This window comes from Tachypleus tridentatus, chromosome 4, assembly GCF_004210375.1.
Source record: "Tachypleus tridentatus isolate NWPU-2018 chromosome 4, ASM421037v1, whole genome shotgun sequence".
Taxonomy (NCBI): Eukaryota; Metazoa; Arthropoda; class Merostomata; order Xiphosura; family Limulidae; genus Tachypleus; species Tachypleus tridentatus.
In genome coordinates, this window is record NC_134828.1 from 115,905,613 (window position 1) to 115,928,720 (window position 23,108).

At 31.4% G+C, this 23,108-nt stretch overlaps 1 long non-coding RNA gene across 1 annotated transcript in view; it reads left to right on the top strand.

Moving 5' to 3' along the window:
- The window catches only part of LOC143248409 (uncharacterized), a 64,787-nt gene extending 53,422 nt beyond the window's left edge, over positions 1–11,365 (top strand). Inside the window, exons 2-3 of the long non-coding RNA XR_013026972.1 lie at positions 3,233–3,350; positions 10,011–11,365. This is a non-coding gene — a long non-coding RNA (uncharacterized LOC143248409). The remainder of the gene's footprint in view (positions 1–3,232; positions 3,351–10,010) is intronic.
- Positions 11,366–23,108: the final 11,743 nt, after the last annotated feature.

Here is a 23,108-nt window from a genome sequence, read left to right on the forward strand (position 1 = left end):
GCACGAAATTGGAAACAAACTCGGTAATGGTTTATTATCTACGGCTGTATATTCAGCGTTTAGTATTTTATTATAGCTAGCTCTATTCTTTACAGTCGAGTTTTTTTTATTCTGTTGAGGTTATGCGATGGCTTTGTAGAAATACTAATGTCGGAAGGTAGTTGAAATGTTCCTAATAATCGAAATATATAAACGTTCCTGGTCAAAATATTTGTAGTTTTCCGATTAATAAGCGTTGTTCACAATTATAGCTTCTGAAATTTATAGTATATTAATTGTAGCGACCAAACAATATTAGTTTTACTGCCTTTTGGCGCGTCTTGCGATAGCTAGCTTTTGTATTATTTAGACGGGATTCTGGAAAGTTTAACATTGTTCGAAGCTATGCTAGTGTTTTCATAAAACTTGTATTGTTGATTCTTATACTCGAGAATCTTCTACAAATTTAGAAAAGAGATAAGACTCTCACAAAACACATTTAACAAAAATACATTACAAACTGAAACAAACACATTTAACAAAAATACATTACAAACTGAAACAAACACATTTAACAAAAATACATTACAAACTGAAACAAACACATTTAACAAAAATACATTACAAACTGAAACAAACACATTTAACAAAAATACATTACAAACTGAAACAAACACATTTAACAAAATACATTACAAACTGAAACAAACACATTTAACAAAATACATTACAAACTGAAACAAACACATTTAACAAAATACATTACAAACTGAAACAAACACATTTAACAATATACATTACAAACTGAAACAAACACATTTAACAATATACATTACAAACTGAAACAAACACATTTAACAATATACATTACAAACTGAAACAATAACACATTTAACAATATACATTACAAACTGAAACAAACACATTTAACAATATACATTACAAACTGAAACAAACACATTTAACAATATACATTACAAACTGAAACAATAACACATTTAACAATATACATTACAAACTGAAACAATAACACATTTAACAAAATACATTACAAACTGAAACAAACACATTTAACAAAATACATGTATCCAACTGAAACAAACACATTTAACAATATATACATTACAAACTGAAACAATAACACATTTAACAATATACATTATCAAACTGAAACAAACACATTTAACAATATATGTTACCTGTATCAAACTGAAACAAACACGTTTAACAATATACATTACATGTATCAAACTCAAACAAACACATTTAACAATATATGTTACATGTATCAAACTGAAACAAACACAGATATCAAATGAAATGTATAACAGTAAATTCGTTACATGAGATATAATAGAACACTAGATTCTTATGAGTTAATTGTTGAAGTAATATGAATATAAAGAAGTTTGAACTAAATATTGTAACAGATTTACTATTACATACATACTTTAATATCGATGCTTGCTTCAGTTGAATATGTATTTACAAATGCGGGTAGCTCGTATTGCTAAATGTGTATTGCGAAATTCCTGCCTACTCACTAAATTTGTAGGAGCTACTTGAGTGTATGAATCAACAATGTACAATGTGCGTAATAGTGATTGTAACTATTATTGCTGCAGCTGAAGTTTCTAGAACATTGCCTAATGATTGTAAAAAGTATCCATCGCAACACGCGGAGAGACAGCATGTGTTTTTGGTTTGCTATAAACCCCGGAAGCTATCTATAACTGTGAAGAACATGAGTCGGGAAACTACAGATATTTGACCAGGAACCTTTATAGATTTCGAACATTACAAATCGTTTAACTTAAGAAAATGAATTTTGGACGTTAGTATTTCTACGAAAATATTGTATAAGTTGGACTGTGAAAAACACAAAGAAGGGCTAGCTAGCTCCCCGTTAAGTGAATTGTACCGATATCAACTCGAAATTAATTCGCTTATCATGAACCGTCAATACATTATTTAGTTTCAGACCAGATAGAAGACTCAGTATTGTTTGTAAGTTTCACAAACTTTTGTATATAAATCGTTATGGTCTCCAGTTATATAACAGAATGTCTGCGGACTCACACCGCTATAAACTGGCTTCGATACCTGTGGTGGGCAGAGCACAGATAACTAATTGTGTACCTTTATGCTTAATTCCCAACAAACAAAAATAAATCATTATTTGCAATAACTTTTTGTAATAACCGTTATTATAAATTGCATTATTGTTTCTATATTAACATATATTTGTGTTAAAAAAGAAAGCGGTGTCTCTCAGTCTTGTTAGCAAATATCACAGTTTGATACATCTCTACATTTATGTAATTCATATCATAGTTTGATACATCTCTACATTTATGTAATTTATATCATAGTTTGATACATCTCTACATTTATGTAATTTATATCATAGTTTGATACATCTCTACATTTATGTAATTTATATTATAGTTTGATACATCTCTACATTTATGTAATTTATATCATAGTTTGATACATCTCTACATTTATGTAATTTATATCATAGTTTGATACATCTCTACATTTATGTAATTTATATCATAGTTTGATACATCTCTACATTTATGTAATTTATATCATAGTTTGATACATCTCTACATTTATGTAATTTATATCATAGTTTGATACATCTCTACATTTATGTAATTTATATCATAGTTTGATACATCTCTACATTTATGTAATTTATATCATAGTTTGATACATCTCTACATTTATGTAATTTATATCATAGTTTGATACATCTCTACATTTATGTAATTTATATCATAGTTTGATACATCTCTACATTTATGTAATTTATATCATAGTTTGTTACATCTCTACATTTATGTAATTTATATCATAGTTTGATACATCTCTACCTTTATGTAATTTATATCATAGTTTGATACATCTCTACATTTATGTAATATATATCATAGTTTGATACATCTCTACATTTATGTAATTTATATCATAGTTTGATACATCTCTACATTTAAGTAATTTATATTATAGTTTGATAAATCTCTACATTTATGTAATTAATAAATTTAAATTACAATTTAACTCACTTTCAGGCTATTTGATATCCCAATACTAAACATAATAAATTGTAAACCCATCGGATATAAAGTATAATACTTAGCAATATATATGTAATTAAATCATAATTATTTAGTTAAATGTGTAAAATAATTTTTGTTTATCTGTTTACATTGTTGTAATATTGTAAAGAAAGGCTGTTTTCCAGGATGTCGTATAGATACAATAACTAAAGATGGGAATAACCAAGTTCTGTTGATGTCGTCTGACTGATTACCAGACTTCAGAGACTGATAAAGTCGATTAATTGGAAGAACACAAATCAAGTGAGTGGAAATATATTTTTATTTTTACACCTTCTCAAAACCAGATTCCTAGTTTCATTTTCACTCTGACGACAATAATTATTTTGTATCGTTTTTATTATATCAATCTACAAATTTTAGGCTCCATGTATGCAGTTTTCACCATTGTGACTTGAGTATGATAAAAAATGTTTTGATGCCATATATATGTTTTAATCTTGCAAGGCAGTTTCTGAAAAGTGAGTAACTCTACAAAAAAACAACAATATAACTTTAAGTATTTTGCTATCTAGATGTGATAAAATGAAATATTTTATCACCACTGTCTTGGTCGTAAGAAAACGTTATTATGTTACTGTTAGTAACAAAATTTATCAGATGTACTGTCAAAAGCATGTATTTACGTAAAAAACAGAATTTTATTAAAGAACATTAAAATCATTGGTAACATGTGAACCAGAAGTAATAACATGCATACATATATGTCTGTAATAATATATTGGCTGTTAAAAAAAACAATCAAAGATAACGAACTGAGAATGAGGTTAGGCATAAGATATGGTTCGTACCACGAATCGTCGTATTGGTTGAGTATACCTGTCAACTTGATTATTCTGTTTCTGTCCTGATTCTAACGTCAATATATTATGCAGCTGCCACTTAGATTGAATCAAGAGAGTTTTCTAGATTGATAACTCCTGCGTGGGGAGAAACACAAAGTCCTCTCTTCTACGTTGTAATGCGATTGTTACGTTTTTGTTTTTGGTTCCACTGTGCTCTACTCAAACGTTAAGTATTATGAACATGCGTCGAGAAATAGTCATTTATCTTAGCTTTACCAATGAACAGTGTAATGAAGAAATCTATACAAGAAAGTTGCGTCTAAACCGATTTCTTTGACAGAAAAGAGCAAAATGAAAGGCTTTATTGCAGGAAGCTGAAAACTGGAAACATATGTTTGTTTTTATTTCAGAGAGAAACTGGTGGTCAACAACTGTAATAATGCATAAAAAAAACTAAAAATTTCAAATCTGGGTTTTTATACTTTAAACCTTTGAGATAAGTTTAACGAAACCTGAAACATAAACAAAGTGAAAAACAATAAACCTGAAAAATAAACAAAGTAAAAAACAAGTAACCTGAAACATAAACAAAGTAAACAACAAGAAACCTGAAACATGAACAAAGTAAAAAACAATAAACCTGAAATATAAACAAAGTAAAAATCAACACACCTGAAACATAAACAAAGGGAAAAACAGTAAACATGAAATATAAATAAGGTAAAAAACAACAAATAACAGTCGAAAGTTCAATTTATAATGTGTACAGTAACCTGTGTTACACAACAGTTGAAAGTTAAATTTATAACGTGTGCAGTAACCCATGTTATATAAGAGTTGAAAGTTAAATTTATGTGTACTGTAACCTGTGTTACACAAGAGTTGAAAGTTAAATTTATGTTCCAGTAACCTGTGTTACACAACAGTTGAAAGTTAAATTTATAATGTTACAGTAACGTGTGTTACACAACAGTTGAAAGTTAAATTTATAATGTGTGCAGTAACCTGTGTTACACAATAGTTGAAAGTTAAGTTTATAATATGTACAGTAACCTGTGTTACACAACAGTTGAAAGTTAAATTTATAATGTGTACAGTAACCTGTGTTACACAATAGTTGAAAGTTAAGTTTATAATATGTACAGTAACCTGTGTTACACAACAGTTGAAAGTTAAATTTATAATGTGTACAGTAACCTGTGTTACACAACAGTTGAAAGTTAAATTTATAATGTGTACAGTAACCTGTGTTACACAACAGTTGAAACTTAAATTTATAATGGGTACAGTAACCTGTGTTACACAACAGTTGAAAGTTAAATTTATAACGTATACAGTAACCTATGTTATATAACCGTTGGTACTTAAATGTATATCGTGAAGAGTAACCTATGTTATATAACCGTTGAAACAAATTTATATCTTGAAGGGTAACCTACGTTATATAACAGTTGAAACTTAAATCTATAACATGAACAGTAACCTACGTTATATAACCGTTGAAAGTAAATTTATAACGTGTACAGTAACCTACGTTATAGAACAGTTGAAAGTTAAGTGTACAACGTTACAGTAACACAATGAGCTATCTGTGTCGTGTCCAACACGGGTACTGAAATGTGATTTATAGCGGTATAAGCTCCGTTGCCTTACCTGTTAGCACCAGAAATCAAAACATTTTGCACATGTGTAGAAGCACGATTGTTAGATGTGAACGGTGGTGTTCTGAACACTATGAACTTGTAAAATCATCACATTTATCTTCTCGTTTAAATCTGGTCTCTACCTAGTACTTTATTGACCTGATAAGGGTACACATATAATTTGTTTTTATGTGTCGACACTTAAGTGAAGCCACCTTTCACGTGTGACTTGTGGATACAATCGTGATCGGTAATTCTCGTTTGTGGAACTGATGCATATTGTATTAATCGTTTTGATTAAACGTAAGTTTTTATTGTATATATATTGCTCTTTATATAGTGTCGTGGAAGATTAGTTACAATTTGTATCGAGCATATCGAGTCATAAAAATAATAGAGAATCCACAAGATTTAGTGTGTCTTAAAACTATTAAATTGATACTGTCAAAAAACATGCTTCTCGATCTCCAATGATTGAAATCGTTTTGGGGTAAGCTAGTAATGTTCTCTAGAGATCAAAGTAAAAAAAACATGCTTCTCGATCTCCAATGATTGAAATCGTTTTGGGGTAAGCTAGTAATGTTCTCTAGAGATCAAAGTAAAAAAAACATGCTTTTCCATCTCCAATGATTGAAATCGTTTTGGGTTAAGCTAGTAATGTTTTCTAGAGATCAAAGTCACCACGTAAATCGTGAAGTTTTTTTTTTTCATAATTAAAAATTGGTTTTATTTCACTGAACTAAAATATTTGTGTTTGAATTAATTAATTAATAAGACACATGCAACAAAGGTATTTGAAACGCCAAAACAGCTCTAAGTCCGTTTCGTTAAATTCATATTTTAATGTTATATGTATCAAAGTTTTGATATAATATTCGCAATTCAGTTCACTTTATAAATTAATGTGCTAATCTTTAGAATCTTGTCTACAAGGTATTTATTTCATATGAAGTTCACGGGTCTGAATAACGATACAAACATACACGTGCACTCTCAGTGGTGTTACTAGGAAACCACTGACCATGACACTGCGAAACGACGTATGCTTTTTCCAGTATACACTGTCCAAATGTAACTAAACATTTTGGTTTCATAAGACAGGTATTCATCAATATATACGTAACGGCGTTAGCGACAATAATATAGAAAGTTTTAAGGCTACAAAAGTATTGAAAAAAAAGAAAGTTAAAACTACAAGAACTGAGTTAGGTCAGATTAAAACACTTCATCCCTACTTTGGCAAATCGCTGTAATTATGTTAGTCCGAGTCAGAGTAGGGTGACAATGTTTCAGCTTTTTTGTTTCAATACTTTTGTAGTATTAAAACTTTCATTATTATTATAGCTGTGTTACGTAGTTATTGATCGATACTTGTCTTTTTGAAATTAAAATTGTTTCATTTCTATTAGCTGTATCTTTGTGTGCACGTGACCTCGATTCGAAGTTATTCCTCATCAATATCTCTACCCCTCCACTCTCAAATCTTTGTTTGGTTGTTTTTTGGAATTTCGCGCAAAGCTACACGAGGGCTATCTGCGCTAGCCGTCCCTACTTTAGCAGTGTAAGATTAGAGGGAAGGCAGTTAGTCATCACCACCTACCGCCAACTCTTGGGCTACTCTTTTATCAATGAATAGTGGAATTGATCGTAACATTATAACGTCCCCACAGCTGAAAGGGCGAGCATGTTTGGTGTGACGGGAATTCGAACCCGCGACCCTCAGATTACACGTCGAGCGCCTTAACCCACCTGGCCATGCCGGACCCTTCAACTCTAATTAATTGCCTAAATCGTATAACCAATCACATTCAAGGATTCTTAAGCAATTCGCTGAAGAACATGTTAGAATATCTTTAAAACACGTCCCTGAACCGACTAGTCTCGAACTTTCGCTCTTCTCCGAAACTATTTCAAACTTCAGTATCTGTCGTGTTAAAAAAAACAACTGAAAACTTAATCCAAATCCTGAATGTTTACACCAAAATTCTAATGCAAGCAGGGAGAAGAGGGATAACATATATCCCTGAACACCCCAGTTGTGAAAGTGGAATACACAAAACTAAATACCTGCCATAGTTGTTTTAAAACACGAAGGGGGTAATACACTGAACATTAACTTCGATCACTAATTTTGGATTTCTTACAGATGCGATTAGGTAGTTTGTTTTTTTGGAAAATGTATCAGATAATTGGAAATAGATGCTATCTATAGGTTGTTAACGTACGTGAGACTTGGTTAAATTAGTATTTATGCAATTAGAAACCTTTAACGTCTGATTCTGATGTCGTGTGATAGCTTTACGTTAATTAAGGAAATTTAAATGTTATCGTGTGCTCGTGATTCTTACGTGTTTCCTTTAACGTGATCTAAGAAAATCCTGTGTTGCGCTAACTGGATCTTTGTAAATTCATGTGCGAAGTTTACGGACAACTTACAGAAACAAATGCTATTAGGAACAGAGTTAACTTACTGAATAAAATAAACCATATACGTTAACCAGAATTATAGCAAAAATTTTCTCAGTGAGAAGATGAGTTTTTGTTTTCATAAACTAGGGGCATTCGTTTAATTCTGAAACTATTTGTCACTACTCAAAATATATTTTGTTCTGTTAAGTTTGTAGTTTGAGCTTTTTGTATATTTAACTTCATCGTTTTAATTTCAACATAATGTTTTTATTTTTGAAATTCTTCGAAACTGGTTTCTCTTCAAGCTTTTATTATTATTGTTTTTGAAATACAGTTTTTGCTTCTGGGATTTTCAACATGATCCACGTGCCCTGAATTATTATTCACTTCTATGCCAAAACAATCAAACATCTTGCAATTCTCACAAGATTCCCACACGTAACCTCAGATTGAGTTCACATATGTTAATTTACCAATGGAGCAATAAGTCTGTGGAATAACAGAGAGCTAACCGCATATCATTTTCGCTTCAGTAATAAGAGATATCACGTTTCAATCGTGTAAACACTTAGTGAAAAACAAGTTAGCCAAAGAGAAAATATTTCATAATTTGCATACAACTGTAGTGGTTTAAATTAATGTAAATGGTACAGAGGAAGGGAATATCGACTATCTTGGAACATATTTCAGTGGATGTTTTTTTGTGTTTCAGACACTATCGTGTTCAGAGAAGGTTCCTTGTTTTTGTACACTTGTGTTCTTTTAGAGAATTGTTGATTTTATATCATTCATTATTTTGTCATTTAGAAGAGTTTTCAATTACATTTACATTACCTGTGTTCCAGTTAAAATAAAACCTAGTATAATAAAACAATTAGTTTTAAAAGAAGATGACAATTATTGTTGAATGTTTGTAGTTTGTCTAGATTATGTTCAACATTAACATATACACTGATTTTATTTAGTTACAGGACTTAGAGGTCGTACTGTGTACCACAGTGATAGTATTACTTAGAGGATATAGAGGTTGCACTGTGTACCACAGTGGTAGTATTAGTTACAGGACATAAAGTCGCACTGTGTACCATAGTGGTAGTATCAGTTACAGGACATAGAGGTCGCACTATGTACCACAGTGATAGTATTAGTTAGAGGACATAGAAGTCGTACTGTGTACCATTGTGATAACATTACTTTAAACTTGATTTCCACTGTTTATACATAATTTAATTGTTAGTGTTAACTTAGCAGTTTTAAACTAAGTTTTAAAATATAATTTATGCTTCATAGTTAGTACAGATGCTGTCTCAAAGTCTACCTTCCATGAGGTACATTTTAAATTATTAACCAATCAATAGCCTCTTTGTTACTGAGTAAAATCATCGAACTTTGGAATTTATGTTATCAATTCGGCCCGGGATGGCCAGTTTAAGGCGTTCGACTCGTAACCTTAGGGTCGCGGGTTCGAATCCCCGTCGTTCCAAACATGCTCGCCCTTTCAGCTGTGGGGGCGTTATAAAGTTACGGTCAATCCCACTATTCGTTGATAAAAGAGTAGCCCAAGAGTTGGCGGTGGGTGGTGATGACTAGCTGCCTTCCTTCTAATCTTACATTGCTAAATTATGGACGGCTAGAGCAGATAGCCCTCAAGTAGCTTTGCGCGAAATTCAAAACAAATAAACAAAAATGTCAGTTCCAGTTTTCTTTATCCCTAGATATTGATTGTATATGATTTTAGATAGTTAAACATTTCAAAAGCATTAGTACCGTTTACATAAAGTTTCAGAACACAGTATTAACATGTTTAGTTATGGGTTTTATTAACATCTTTCATAGTATATAAAAATTAGCTAGAACAATAAGCATGAACATTTTCCACCCGCATCAATGAAAGTGACCTTCTAGAAATAAACATACAACTTTACATTTTGAAGAGATAATTTTTGTACACTGTTCCCATACATTTTGATGAAGAATTAGAAACATTATGTTAAAATTAAAAGCAACAGTTTTGTGTTTCATAATCAGTAACATACTTTTTCTGTGTTTTCTTTCTCACATTTTAGAGAAAACTTTATGGTAAATTAGAGCTATCTGCGCTAGCCGTCCCTAATTTAGCAGTGAAAACTAGAGGCAAGATAGCTAGCTAGCTAGTCATCATCACCCACCGCCAACTCTTCGTCTACTCTTTTAACAACGAATAGTGGGATTGACCATAACATAATAACTACTCCACGGCTGAAAGGGCAAGCATGTTTGGTAGGAACTGGATTCGAACCCGCGACCCTCGGGTTACCAGTCGAGTGCCTTAACCATCTGGCCAGGCCCGGCCATATGTACATGTATATTTGTTGTATAATGAAATACACATCAGGGAAACATTATGTCTCAGATAAAGTAGGTCTGTTGCTCCAATTTCTTTTTGTTTTGATGTTTAGAATAAATTGACTTCAGCAGAATTTCTTCTATTTCCGTGTTTGATGTGCAATAGATCGAAGAGTACATGCAGTTTTAAACAATCTGATGGAAAGGGTATGCATTTTAATAGGATAGATTGAATTGATGTAAAGGGAAAAATTATTTAAAAACCGCTGAGGAATAAAAATGTGAGATCATAATAACAGGTTGTGGCTCGAATAACTAGCAGAGATCAACTGTGAAAAAAACAATGACGTAGGTGTGGCGTTGAAAAGGATTGCATGACTATAATATAAGTTCTCTTCATGTTTCTCTGTATATGACATGACTATGCACTTAACACACGAACCCAAACTATTAAACGTTAATGAAAGCACAAACGTTTCTAACGATGTACTTGCTCTAAGAAACAGAACTGTTTTTCCTTGACATATTATTGGTCAAATATTCCATTCCTACTGTTGGTTCTTCACTGCTATATTCTTACAGTTGATTCTCCACTACTGTATTCTCACAGTTGATATTCCACTACAAAATTCCTACAGTTGGTTCTTCACTGCTATATTCTTACAGTTGATTCTTCACTACTGTATTCTCACAGTTGATATTCCACTACAAAATTCCTACAGTTGCTTCTTCGCTGCTATATTCTCACAGTTGATATTCCACTACAAAATTCTTACAGTTGATTCTTCACTGCTATATTCAGTTCATATCTTATAGTAACTGCTGGTGCAAGAACATACTTTGGACGTAGTTTAAGATTTATTTTATTTCACTGAAGTAATTGTACGTTTTAAACGCATAAAATGGTTGTACAAAAATGTTGCTATTGTAAAAATAAAAGTGAAGTTGTAAAATGTTATTTTACTATTTAATGAGTTTTAAAAGTAACACAAACGTATTGATAATATGTCTTTTAAAAAAGTCAATATATGTTGTTTATGAAAAATTGTAACTTCTTTTGATACAGTGTGAACTTAACACGAAAGTAAGAGTTTTGATCATTATTTATGGAAATTACAAGACGGGATAGGTCTTGTAAATAAAACAACATTTATTTTTATCGAGAATAAGTTTTTATCGTATTTCGATTATTCTAGAACATATAATCAATAGTCAAAAGTTTTGCGTGCTAAAAGCAAATCAAATAGCACGAACTTTGCTCACGTTAGCACCTCATTATTTATAAAATCTATAGGATAGTGTTGTTTTTATATTTTCAAAGTTTGTGCCACATATATTGATGCAGGACAATTTAATGTACAAAAATACAAAAAATAAAATTTTAAGAATTCTAATTTTTGTTTCTTATTAAATATTCATCAGAATAGGCTTACAAAAAATGTGAATTTTATATCAAGCGACTTTCGTGGCAACACTATGATTCAGTAGGCTTACCAAAAATGTAAATATTATATCAAACGATCTTTAGTGGCAACACTATGATTCAGCAGGCTTACCAAAAAATCTATATGTTACATAAAGTGATCTTCAGTGGCAACACTATGATTCAGTAGGCTTACCAAAAATGTAAATATTATATCAAACGATCTTTAGTGGCAACACTATGATTCAGCAGGCTTACCAAAAAATGTATATGTTACATAAAGTGATCTTCAGTGGCAACACTATGATTCAGTAGGCTTACCAAAAATGTAAATATTATATCAAACGATCCTTAGTGGCAACACTATGATTCAGTAGGCTTACCAAAAATGTAAATGTTATATCAAACGATCTTCAGTGGCAACACTATGATTCAGTAGGCTTACCAAAATTGCAAATGTTATATGAAGCGATCAACAGTATGATTCAGCAGTCTCATCAAACAACATTTAGTGGCAATTAATGATATGGTTTCTTGTCATTGTGTTGGATGAGTTTGTTAAATTTCCTCAAATGATGAACAGTCGTGAATTTGAAGTCTATGTTTGAATGTATGATTAACAGTTTGGATACAGAATATTTCAAGCTGCCATTATTAATTGTTTCGTAAAAGAAAGGAAAATATTTATCAACAAATTTGTAGTGTAATTATTACTAACAGATACACAATAATTAATGGAATTGTGTATTTTATCTTTACATTCAGAAGGCAGATATGGTTTTATTTGTACAAATGTGATACATTTATACAACAATAGTTATTTGAACAGTGAAATGACGTACCAGTTACCATTGTACCTCTAATTTGAATAGTGAAATGTGGTACCAGTTACCATCGTATCTCTAATTTGAATAGTGAAATGAGGTACCAGTTGCCATTGTACCTCTAATTTGAATAGTGAAATGAGGTACCAGTTGCCATTGTACCTCTAATTTGAATAGTGAAATGAGGTACCAGTTACCATTGTACCTCTAATTTACTTCTTAAAGGATTTGAAACTCAATTCTTTAGTAACGAGCACCTATTATTATTTAATACATTTTAATGTCTAAGTACTCTATTTTGCTGAATGGTAAGGTTCTCTACCTAATACATATGTATTTATTTGTGGATGCTACATTGATTGCCAGTATTTATGTATCAGTAATAGATTTTCCTCTATGTATGTACAGATGTGGCCATCTCAAGTGCGATCATTCTGTAAAACAAACAGGAAGAGCAAGGAACCCTCAGACTTTCAAGGACCTACTCTTACACGTTTTGATTAATTAAAAATATCTTCGAAGCCAAAACGTTTACTTGCTTGAGCCTGTAGATGGTTCTAGTATAGCAGTAAATAGTTTACAAATATTAAAATAAAAGCTACCTACCCTTCAAGTTCATCACATGGGATAATGTAAGGAAAACATGTCTGCCAGTAGGCAGAAGTATGGAAGCCAACCGTTAGTGTCCGTTTTATGTGTGTGTTTTCTTATAGCAAAGCCACATCGGGCTATCGTGATTTAAACCCCTGAGTTTAGCATTATAAATCCGAAGACTTAACGATGTCCTTCCGGAGACTTTATAAAATAGGAATAAATACCTTATTGTTTCTTAGCTGATGGGTACCTTTAGCTGTCTATATCATTTTGCAATGTTATTTATGGCACACGATATCCAAAAGGAGTAATGATAGAACCTGTTTACGAAGATTTAAATTGTAACATTACTATTTTATGCACGAGAGATCATTGGTGAGTAAGTATGGACTTACAACGGTAAAATCCGGACTCAATTCCCCGTGATGGACACAGTGAGTAGCCCAATGTGGCTTTGCTCTAAACTAAAGCCCTGTCAGCACAATGGTCTATATGTGGACTTTCAACGTTATAAACCGGGTTTCGATACCCGACATAGGCAGAGCACAAATAGCCTATTGTGTAACTTTGTGTTTAATTACAAACAAAGCTCTAAACCAAGTCACAATATACATAACGAGAGACAACTGTTAGTGAACAGCTCATAATTTGTGCTGTATCATAAACGTACAAATATGTAATCAACTGATGACAATCTTTAAATTTACAAGTTCTTTGATTATTGTAACTGATCTGGAAAAACAACAAACTATATACAGTATATTTGTGCTTTGTGCAATTAACTTAATGTTAAATTTGATTTTATATTCTTCAACATAAGCTAACACTAGGTTAATTAACTTTATTTGGAACATCGATTTGTAGGAAACATACAGTGGTAGCTATGTTAAGTTTATTACCTGTATTTTTATCAGTAGCAAACTTGGGAAACTCACTTCTTTAAAGAAAAATCTCGATTCCACTTATTTGTTAGGAAAACAGGATATAAAAGGATTTTTGACTAAGATTCAAATGTAAAATTAGGCTTATGACGAACTGACAAAGCGTGTATACAACTACTTAAAAGTAGGCTTATGATGAACTGACAATGCATGTATACAACAACTTAAAAGTAGACTATATAAAACTATATAGTAGTAGGCTTATGATGAACTGATATAGTATGTATACAATTATGCAAAAGTAGGCTTGCAATGAACTGACGTAGCATGGTTTGGTTTGTTTTAAACTTCGCGCAAAGTTACACTAGGGCTGTCTGCGCTAGCCTTCCCTAATTTAGCAGCGTGAGACTAGAGGGAAGGCATCTAGTCATCACCACCCACCGCCAACTGTTGGGCTACTTTTTTACCAATGAATAGTGTTATTGACCGTCACATTATAAAGCCCCACGGCTTAAAGGGCGAGCAAGTTTGGTGCGACGGGGATTTAAACCCGCGACTAGCGTGTATACAACTGTATAAAATTAGGCTTATGATGAATTCACATATTAAGACTTTTAGCATTATTAAATATACACAGGTACGATTAAGGTATATTTTAAAATTAGTTTCTAGAATCAATTATTTGTTTGAATTTAAGCGAGGGTATGACGAGCGGGAAGTTTTACGGACTTACAAAGGAAAAATCCGAGGTTCGATTCCCCGCCATGGACCACGTGCAGATAGCTCATTGTTGCTGAACAATAAGAAAACAAGAAGCACTATTTGTAAACTTACTGAGCTGTTACAGTAGTGACAGATGTCTTCAAATTAACAATCTATAACAATATACTCAAAGTTTGGAATAGTTATTGTTGTTTATAAATCGTTTTAATGTTTTCTTAAGAATAACGATGGGTTAGAAATACAAATGTCAGACTATAAGTGTGCACTACATCATAAAACAATTAAATAATTATGTAAATTAGACATCTAATGGTCCATTGTGTCACCGTAACGCACGTAATTAATCAATGACACGGTTTTATTACTTGTGATATAATTTGATTTAGTCAGTTAACCTTTTGATTTCACTAATCCAGACTGTTCTTCCTTGAAGCATTCTGATAGTGTAATTATTCGACACATTTAGGATTAAAAATACTTTTTTCTCTCATATATCATCTATCTACTGAGAGGACACTTAAACTCACTATTTGACTGCATATTACTGCTTATTATTTTTCATTAGGCAAAAGAGCAAAAATTAATCCCTACTGTATGTTTCGTAAAATTAATACTTTAATCAGATATAACACCCTAACCAAATATAATAGTGTAACCAGATATAACACCCTAACCCAATATAATAGTGTAACCACATATAACACCCTAACCAAATATAATAGTGTAACAAGATATAACACCCTAACCAAATATAATAGTGTAACCACATATAACACCTTAACCAAATATAAGTGTAACCACATATAACACCCTAACCACATATAATAGTGTAACCACATATAACACCCTAAATCAAATATAATAGTGTAACCAGATATAACACCCTAACCAAATATAATAGTGTAACCAGATATAACACTCTAACCAAATATAATAGTGTAACCAGATATAACACCTAACCAAATATAATAGTGTAACCAGATATAACACCCTAACCAAATATAATAGTGTAACCAGATATAACACCCTAACCAAATATAATAATGTAACCAGATATAACACTCTAATCAAATATAATAGTGTAACCAGATATAACACCCTAATCAAATATAATAGTGATATAACACCTAACCAAATATAATAGTGTAGATATAAACCTAACCAAATATAATAGTGTAACCAGATATAACACCCTAACCAAATATAATAGTGTAACCAGATATAACACCCTAAACAAATATAATAGTGTAACCAGATATAACACCCTAACCAAATATAATAGTGTAACCAGATATAACACCCTAACCAAATATAATAGTGTAACCAGATATAACACTCTAGCCAGATATAATATTATAACCAGATACAATACTTTAATCAGATATAACACCCTAACCAAATATAATAGTGTAACCAGATACAACACTTTAGCCAGATATAATACTATACCTAGATATAACACTCTAGCCAGATATAATATCATAAACACGTAACAGATGCATATGCTAGACTTTCGCATAATTCAAAAATTGTTAATAATTGTGCAAAATATGTGAAATCATTTGCAGAACACTAACTGATGTAGAAAAAGAAGAGTTTCCATTGAATTAGTATTTTCTCTAACTTGTAGTTAAAGACATTGGACTTAACATATATATTTGAGAGAAAATTAATACTTTTAAAGTTAAGTAAACAAAATCAAAAGGAAGGAGGTTTTGGAGGTGACGAGGAAGTAGGACCCACATTGGGGTGGGGATACACTGTCTATCAGTCTTAACTTCTACTCGCCAGATTCAAGACTTGCAAAAAAAATGTTATATTTCCCGTTGATGAGGCTATCTGTAACATTGGTGACAGTTGTAAAAGGGCTTATGCGTTAATGATGATAAAACAAATTAGTGGTACAAAAACATTTAAACTTGTTAACCAATCTAGAGATCAGTAATGAATAATGTCAATAAAACTTATAATAAACTTTATTCTAAAGAAAATTCTTATGAATATTTACCTTTTCTTTATGCTATTCCCAAACTACATAAATATCCAATTAAATTTAGATTCATTTCTAATTCGATAAGAATAATTATCAAACAACTGACTATATTATTAGATAAATTACGCAATATTTTACTTGATAAAATTAAAAATGTAAGCGTTAATAATAAAAAACATACTTTTTGGAAAATAAAAATTAATCAATCTATTTTAAAATATCTAAAAATTGTGAACAAATAAATAATATTCAAACATTTGATTTTACCTCATTGTACACCACAGTTCCATTAAAAGATTTAACCTTTATTTTAAATTCATTAATAGAACAGTTATGTTATCCTTTTATAGAACTGGAAGAAAGAAAACTTAGCTCCAAAAACATAAAAGATGTATTACGTTTGTGCATTTATAATATAATTACATATTTTTCAATAAACAGGTTTTTATACAAGTAATAGAAGTTCCAATGGGAGATAACTATTCTATTTGTATAGCAAATTTATATCTTTACTGTTATGGGAATAAATTTATTGAAAACACTACAAATACAGATATTTTTACCTTAACTTACAGATGTATAGATGATTTAATTAGTATAAATAATCCTGAAATAAATAATATCAACATTATTTATCCAGCATGATTAGAAATTAAATACTTCAATATCTAATACAGAAACACATGATTTAGATTTATAAATTAAATACTTCAATATCTAATACAGAAACACATGATTTAGATTTATAAATTAAATTAATTGATAATGATATCAATGTAAATATTTTATAAAGGAAAATATTTTTCCTTTCAATTTGTGGTTTTAATAGTAATGTACCATACCCTTCTGTTATAAACATTATAACTTTACAGTTGTTCAGATATTGTAAAATTACAATATTTTATTAATAATGTTGAAATACTGATACAAAAATTTATGGTTAATGGATTTAATAAAGAAACTATAAATAAATTATTAAACTATTCTGTAATAAGTATAAGAATGTATTAAATAAATATAAAGAAATAGCAATTAGAGAAATTTTACTTAAATTTTCTAATAATTATATTTAGTTATGAATAAGGTCATTTTAACAACTTGGCACTACTTTATGCAGATGTACACCCTGCTGGATATAAAGGGTTGTTTAGAGCATGATAGTCATATATAGACTTAATAATGGAATTATGGTTGGGACCGATACTAGTTTTTTTTTAGTTAACTGGACGGGACTCTTCGTACTAGTGTAATTCGTCTTCCGTGCTATCAATTAGTGTCTTTCTATCATAAAGGGAGCTGGAATGTTAACTTCAAGAGGTAAGTTGTAACTTACTTACCAACAAATGTTAGTACCTTATTTTTCTTATTTGTATTTTACAATTATTTTTTTCTTACTTTCTCTGGAGAGCAGTCACCTTCCTACAACTGTTTGCAAGCAGTGAAGAGTGAAATAGATGTGGGACGTTGTGGGCTTAAGCACCCACATCTCGCTCTCTTAATTTCTATTTCTATACCTATTGCTACTACTTTTTATTTTATTTCTTTATGTGAGACTAGCGAATGGAGGTTAAGACCGATAGACGGTGTATTCCCACCACAATGTGGGTTCTACTTCTTCAGTCACCTCCAAAACCTAGGATACATTTTATAATCCTACGTCGTAGCTTGTATCCAAGGATCTTTTTAAAAATTTGCAGCATATTATATTTTATATCCCACATTATAGCTTGTACCTTGAGATATTTACAACTAGTGTAGCGTTTTTCATTTAATTTATACTTGTTTTTAAGTTATAACAAACTAAAATAATTAGTCAGAGGTTTGGACTTGCTGTTTTTAACGCAGTCCTTCCTTGTGATTTTGTTTACTTAACTTTATCAAAATATATAATTATCACTAATGTATATATATACACACACACGCATCTTTATATACGCATATATGTATACATATATTTTTTCTATTCACTATAGTTATCAATCCATTCCCTAACAGTGTACTACCTCATAGTCCCTGAAAGTGTTCTGTTGCACGTGTAAAAACAAAACAAAATTAAGAGTAACAAATGTCTTTATGTCTTGATTTTGAAGTTTATATGTCATGCTGTATTGTAGCCTACAGAGCACATACTTATTCTCGTGATTCATGACATACGCATGTTTTATTAAAATCACGATAGGACAAATTGCAACGTTAAGCGTCCCTTATGTAACGTCATTTTAGTATCTACTGACTGATAGGGAACACACTACTCTAGGGTGGTTGAAACATATGACCTTTCCACGTGGTCTTTAATCACTTTTTGGTGAATTCTATTTTTTTCTGTGTTTCTTCAGTTATTAATTTACTGTTCTTGTCGGACTATGTTTCAGTTTGAAGTCCTTCTGTAACTGAACATATTTGTGTGTAAGAGACTTAAAGTTATAAAATGTTGGAATTTTTTTCAACTAATTTAATTAATTTAACACCTTCAACTTAGTTTTGTTAAAGCAAGGACATTTCACAACATTTGTTTTTTAAATCTTGGAACTCATTATGTCGGTAACATAAATAAAATAACATACGAACATTTAATGATTATTATTCCAACATTTACTACTGTGTGTTTATAACAATCCGAACAACCACAAAGTTTTATCCAACATACCAAGCTTGAAGAATAATCAAAATGTGGCTGTTTACAACCTGTAATTAGATACCACATTTGGTCTAAATATAAGACACACGTGTATTCAATAAGAATCGTCCAATTTACTCCTAAGTTTTGTGCGCTCCTACACAAAAAAAGTGACGTAATCTATCAGTCTAACATTTTTTATCACAGCTTTGCCCATGACTAAAGTGGACCGCTTTTACTTTTTGTCATTCAGATTAAAGACGACTGATTTAGAGCAATAAAAATATAAATTGAAAGCATGTGTAAATACCTAAGTATTGGTTAGGCCTAGCAGACTAAAATATCCCTTTCTAAGAAGCTGAAGTGATCAAAAGAACATTCAGGTTGACAGTTATAATTCGTCGTCAACTTTCAAGTACAAATTTTCTAAATTTTATGAAATTCTTCATACTACAGAGTGTTTAGCACCTCGTGATATTTTTGTAAATAATCATGCTTGATACGGTTGTACCGATTGCATGAGGAAGGAGGTTACAATAAACTGTTAATCTATTTTCCATGACGTTACTATAAAGGAAAGTATTAACACTGGTTTAGAGAGTTAAAATTACTATTATATTTTAATTACTGTGGTTAGTTCTGTAAAGTATAGTTCTGTTCCGAGTAATAGGGACGCAGTGTTAGAATTGATGTGGATTATGGAGTGTCATTCTCGTATTTTCTCTGGTTTATTGGTGTGTTTCATAAACAAAATTGCGATATTTAATAAAAAACACCTTAGGTGTAAAAATTAGGTGCGGCCAGAAAAATAGACTAAATATGTAACTCAAAGAAATGAGCTCAAAATAGGCAGCCATACTGGTAGCTACACCTATAGGCCATACTGGTAGCTACACCTATAGTATCGACAATAATTCTAGAACAAATGTTCATTCATCAGTTAGCCAGGCTTCGTGTTTATTTTACCCACCATAATGTGTCAAGTTGAACAAAACACGTGGCCTGGCTAACTAATGAATGAATATTTGTTTTAGAAGTATTATTGATACTATAAGCATGGTTTTCAGTTTGGGAGCCAATTTTGACATATGAAGTGATTTTGATAAGGTTTAACTAGAGAGCTAATAAAATATTGTTTTATCTGAGGTGTAATAAGATAACATTAGTTATTTATACCTATTATTATACAAAATGGTTCACTTGATAAAAGGTAAAATAGTTATAAAATTCAAAAATAAGTTAACCACTTATGATATAATATCCAACAATTACTATAAATACCTATGTATTGTGAGTGCGCAGTACAGTTTTTGGTCTCGCATGCCAGGCAGAAAACAACATGACCACGTATAATAAGTATTGTGTACAGAGCAAATCTAACAGCTAAGTATTGTGTACAGAGCAAATCTAACAGCTAATCGGCTTTTGCGTAGCGATTGATGTATTGTGTTCATTAGTGATTATATGTGAAAGAATACCGATGTTAAACAGCTAACCGTGCTACTTTATGAACGAACAATCCGAACATTGATATATTTGTATAAACATGTTTTTCTAGCAATACCCTGTGCATTAAGTTTTGGAGAATGAATGCGATTGAATGTTATTGTGAATGTATCATGTGTTTTATATGTATTCCGTATTTCTACCGATCATTATTAATCAATGCCAGCCTATTAACCGTACAGTTTTTGTGGTTAAAACAAAATTGGTATACGGACAAAGTATCACCCAAATATTTTTTAGATAGCCTACTTTTTTATCTATTCTTTATTACTTTGTTTTTGAAGACGTCTTGAAAGTTTATTTCAAAGTGAAAATATAATTAGGTAGATAATTTGGTAATTATAGCTTGTATTTTTAAACATGAGATATGGTACATTATTGTAAAATATACGATACATGACGCGGCATGACCACGCGGTTAAGGCACTCGACTCGTAATCTGAAGGTCTCGGGTTCGAACTTCTGTCACACCAAACATGCTCGCCCATTCAGCCATGTGGGCGTTATAATGTGATAGTAAATCTCTCTTTTCGTTAGCAAAAGAATAGGCCAAGAGTTGGCAGTGGGTGGTGATGATTAGCTGCCTTCCCTCTAGTCTTACATTATAAAATTAGGAACAGCTAGTGCAGATAGTCCTCGTGTAGTTTTGTGCGAAATTGAAAAACCAACCTAACCATTCAGTTATATATATTTCACAGTCACTAGTTTAATATTTTCAAGTTGTTTACATTAAGAAAGGAGTCCAATATAATCTAGACTTAGTATAAAGTTTGTACATGTAAGATGGTTTAACTCATAAAGTGCTCTCTATATTATAACCTCTGGAAGGAGTCATTATACGTTGTAACCGTTCACCGGTAGACTTTAATCTCTTTACAGAAATATTGCATGGTGGTACTTGTTAACTGCTGGATATTGGATCCTACTTATTTTAGTGTGAACCCAACTGTATATACCTAGACATAACATTGTGAAGTACTCATTTTTGTGTATGTATTTTGGTTGGTTGGCTGTTTAGTGTTTATTGGCACAAAACAACTGGGATATTTGCGCCAAACAGCCGGTAAAAAGTAAAATCAGTAAATTATGTAAAAAGGAATCATGCTAAAAAGAACATAGTCCAATTTTCAAATTAAAATCTTAAATAGAGATAAAAAGAACAATGGCTCTTAAAATTTAACATACTCGCCCTTTCAGCCATGTGGGCGTTATAATGTGATAGTTAATCTCACTTTTCGTTGGTAAAAGAGTAGCCCAAACGTTGGCAGTGGGTGGTGACGTCTAGCTGCCTTCCCTCTAGTCTTACACTGTTAAATTAGGGAAGGCTAGCGCAGATATTCTTCGTGTTGCTTTGAGAGAAATTTTAACTCTAACGTTCGTAACAACAGGCCTACCTGTAGCCTAGTTTCATCATTAGGTTTAAACCGAGCATGAGGCCTACCAATACTTCGCCACTTGAAATATGCTGGAAGACTCCTGTTCCATTGTATAGCGCCACATTATATTCGAGAAGTTTGGGAAAAAAGTCAGTAATATATGGGGGTGTTTAGATATTCTTAATTATTGACTTAATTTAGAACTGATTTTGATTTAGTGACAATGGAATAGCGAACACTTAATTTATTACTTAATTTCAAGTCTTTAAAATATCACCGTTATATAAATTATATTATATTTTTTAATTCAATCAAAACATTTTTGATTAAAATTACATAACGAAATATTTGATTTAAATAAACGCAAATAACTGCTTCGCGTGAACCATCTGATCTGATGGATTATGACGCTAAAATTGAATGTTGGTTGGAATATTACTGCTATGTTTCTCTACACGTGAATGTTGGTTGGAATATTACTGCTATGTTTCTCTACACTTGAATGTTGGTTAGAATATTACTGCTATGTTTCTCTACACGTGAATGTTGGTTGGAATATTACTGCTATGTTTCTCTACACTTGAATGTTGGTTGGAATATTACTGTTATGTTTCTATACACGTGAATGTTGGTTGGAATATTACTGCTATGTTTCTCTACACGTGAATGTTGGTTGGAATATTACTGCTATGTTTCTCTACACGTGAATGTTGGTTGGAATATTACTGCTATGTTTCTCTACACGTGAATGTTGGTTGGAATATTACTGCTATGTTTCTCTACACGTGAATGTTGGTTGGAATATTACTGCTATGTTTCTACACGTGAATGTTGGTTGGAATATTACTATGTGAATGTTGGTTGGAATATTACTGCTATGTTTCTCTACACGTGAATGTTGG